Genomic DNA, 4018 nt, shown 5'->3' with positions numbered 1-4018 from the left:
CCCTCTTAACTTCTTTATTAAGCTGCAGTGAGGTCCTGCAACTTAAAAGCACAAATCTGTTTGGAAACGAAGACATGTTGTGAAGGTTGACCAGATCTGAACATGTGTATGCAGTTTTTTTTCAGATAAAAATTAAATTTTATTCTTCTGAAATGACATTCTGGTGCTCATGACTCAGCTCTTCCGTGTTTTCTCCTCATTCATAAATAGTCTGGATGTGTGTGGGCCGGGCTGGCACTGTGGCAGACAGATTATTTTGGAATAAATGTTCTGGGATGAGGTTTGAGAGCTCCCTGAATGGATCCATGGGGGGACTGCCACATTCATCCTCACTGGATCCAAGCCCTCTCCTGTCTCTGGGGGAAAAAAAAGCCACTAATCTGCTTCAAATTAAGGCAACAAATACCTGTGTGTGCTGGTGGCACAAGTGAGTGGTTTGGGCTCAAATGGGAGCCAAAACCTCAGTTGCCAAGGCAGTTTAATCCCAGTTGTTATCCTGCAAATCCGAGGTGCCAAACTGTAATCACACTTCCAGTTATCCCACAGCATAGGAGGAGACGAAAAATGGCAACACCTGTGACATTTTCTATGGAAGCAGCCCGTAAAATAGACTCAAAATAGACTCAAATAGACCAAAAAGTTACAAGCCAAATGTCAGGGGTGAAAAAATAAAAATATTTACCCAGCAAGGTGGTGCTTGAACCAAAAACCTGTGCCAAATTTTATTTTCAATTCTGCTTGTTAACTAGATGATATGATGATGTAAATGCCTTGGCATCTCCTCATCAATCCTGTTTCCAGTAACATCTCATTTTTTAATTTCTGAAAAAGGAGATTTCTTCCCCATGTCATCAAACCCAACTGACCTGCTTTTTGGAGGACAAGGAAAAACACTTTTTCATAGTTTTGCAAAGGCTGGGTCTCCTGTCTCCAAGGCACACACCTCGATGGAATATTGCTATTTAAACATTTAACTGAGAGCAAACAGAACAAGGAAGTTCCTTTGCTCAGGAAGAGGGATTTCCATTGTCCTCCCATGATGGGATTCATGGAAAGCACTTTTCTTCCTTATTGGGCCTGTTATCTTTGTCTGGCTTTGCAGGAGGTGCAGGAAGACAGAGGAAAAACAGCAGCATCTGCTTTTTGGGAGGGTTCCTGCAGCCTTACTCCAGTGAAAATTCCTTTTTTTTTGAGTGAGTTCTTCACCTTCACTAAATTTCAAAGGTTTGGGGAGAGGGGTATTCACCAGGAAGGAAAGAAACAGCTGAAAACAATCTCTGCTAAAAAGCCTTTTGAGATTTTCCCAACCCTTTGCACTTCTCCTTGCTGCTGGAAAAGCTGGAATAACTCTGCCTACTTATTATTCAAAATCTGTGGGTTCCAGCAGGAGACTTCAAGGCATTTTTGGCACTCAGCAGTGAACAGAAGCAATTTTTTTTCCCCCCAACTAAAAGAGAGAGGAGGTGAGGTAACACTTTTGACAGCTTGAGACCACACCACAGCTTGGGAAACTCTGCTCCAGCGCTGAAATCCCTTTCCCTGTAGATGAAACCATTCATCCAGGATGGAAAGAGGTTGTAAGGTGGAAGCAGGGTGTTGTTTTGGAGCTCCCAGTAACACCAGTATGTCCAGCACATGGGCAACAGCCCTGTTGTGAGGAGTATGTAAAAGTATAAAGCACCTTGGCAGGGCACTGTTTTCTCCTGCTTCATTATTGCTCCACATTAATTGCACTTAATTGCTCCATTATTACCCTGCTAATTGTAGTTCAGGCTGAGCACAGCAGCTCAAGGTTTTTACACCAAAAAAAAAAAAAAAAGTCAAATGAAAGGAGTGTGTTAAAAGTAAACAGAACCAACAACCCAACAGTGAAAACCAAACCAAAAGCAGGAAGGGGAGATGAACCCGCTCCAGCTCCACTGACCCCGAAAGTACAAATGCACCATTAAATTAAGTCAGGAGAAATTTGGGGGCTCAGCTGGCCGGCACCATACCTCTCTCTTGTTTAAAACTCATTTTCTTAATTCCATTTCATCAAAGCTCCCATTTATCCTGCCATAAAGGTTTCCCGGCCAATTTCATGGATCACCTCCCAAATCCATTACCGAGGGCGACTCCACATGAATGTGGTCAGAACATGAACCTCCAGAACTTTCTCCCTGAAGCCCCTCTGGGCAGCTTTTACCCACCATGAACCTCCAGAACTTTCTCCTTGAAGTCCCTCTGGGCATCCTTTACCCAAGACTGTTAAAAACAGCTTCCCAAGGACCTTTTCCTTAGCTGAAAATATATATTCCTTCTTGGTCTTGCCCAGTAACATGGATCAGGATCACCAGCAGTGCCCCTGCACATCTACCAGGCTTATTTCTAAGTTATTTGGATGTACTTTTATTACATTAATTAAAAAGTTGAGATTAAAATAGGACAGCAGCATTTCTTAGCTCGAGGGTCATCAGTGGGATGAGACATCCCTGACTAAACTCAGCTTAGCAAGCAGTGACTAAATGTAGTCCTAACTTAATTTGAAGTGTGATATTCCCACAGAGAGCCTTAGAGTGGCTCCTCCTCACTGCTTATCAACAGAAGAAAGAGAAAGCTCTGTTTCCATCCTTTCCCCTGATCTTTCTGGAAAAGACTGGAAAAATAATCCAAGGTGGTTGGTGGGGAAGCGCTGCCACTTCCTATCCTACAAACCTTGTGGGCACCTGCATCCAAACCAGTCACTTGTGGAGATAAATCATCCTCTGAGTGCCCAATCTACATGGAATTCCACAAAAAATGAGCCCCCATGTTTATGAAGTTTTGAAATCTTAAGGAAGTCCAAGTACTATTTTTTTTTTAAGTTTTATTATTGCTGTGATTCGACCATAATTTAAGATTCTTGGTTTGGATGAGAAATTAGTGAAAAAAAAAGGTGGGTTTTTTCACTTATAATGATTCACACCGTTATGGTTAAAAGTTAAAAGGTCCTAAAGTTTTTATCAAGTGAAAAATGTCATTAATGTACTTTAAGTAATAATTTTTTAGAAAGGCCTTTTATAAATTTTTCAAACCAGCAAGTTTAGATCATCAACCAGTAGCACTCAAAATCTGCAATACATGAGAAATGTGCCCCCATAGAGATCCCTCTCAGAAACTTCCTACAAATAAAAATGTGTGTACAGGGAAGGGAGCCCAAAAGAAAGATGGAGAGAAACTATTGACAAGGACGTGTAGTGACAGGATGAGGGGGAATGGCTTTAAATTAGAAAAGAGGAGGTTTAGATGGGATATTGGGAAGAAACTGTTCCCTAGAAGGGTGGGGAGGCCCTGGCACAGGTTGCCCAGAGAAGCTGTGGCTGTCCCTGGATCCCTGGAAGTGTCCAAGGCCAGGTTGGAGCAACCTGGGATAGTGGGAGGTGTCCCTGCCCATGGCAGGGGTGGAACTGGATGATCTTTAAGGTCACTTCAACCCAAACCATCCCACGATTCTGCTCTCCATGGCAGGAAGTTTCTGCTGCAAAGGACAGATGTCCTGAGCTCCTTGTGAACACCCACCTTGTCTCTGCCTGCTTTCACCTCTGACCAAAGCAATGCTCCACTTCCAGAATTTAATTCCCTAATTACGTGGAAGTTAGAGGAAAGAACCAGCTATTTAAGCCACGGGAAAAGAAGCACAGCAGGTGTAGTAACAGCAGAACCACATGAACCACAAATCACACTCGAGCAGCAGCAGCGTGAGCCGAAATTGGGACAATTCTCACAGATGAATTACTGCACCCCGGGGCACAGACGTGGACAAGTGGCCACGTGCCAAGCTGAGCACTGGAAATTAAGGCAGAACAGGCTAATTTTCAAATGAAATATTACTGAACTTTTAATAACTTCCTCACATTCACACAAAACGTTCAACGTGCAGCGTTGCACCAACAGCAGTGCTGTCCTCTCGCAGGGCACAAGTCGACCCCTGCCCAAATCACTTTAATTATTTTCTCTTAAAACACCACATCAAAATGGTTCTATCGGCAAGTTCCCGACA

Source organism: Lepidothrix coronata, unplaced genomic scaffold (assembly GCF_001604755.1).
Source record: "Lepidothrix coronata isolate B3197 unplaced genomic scaffold, Lepidothrix_coronata-1.0 Scaffold190, whole genome shotgun sequence".
NCBI lineage: Eukaryota > Metazoa > Chordata > Aves > Passeriformes > Pipridae > Lepidothrix > Lepidothrix coronata.
This window is presented reverse-complemented; position numbering follows the sequence as displayed.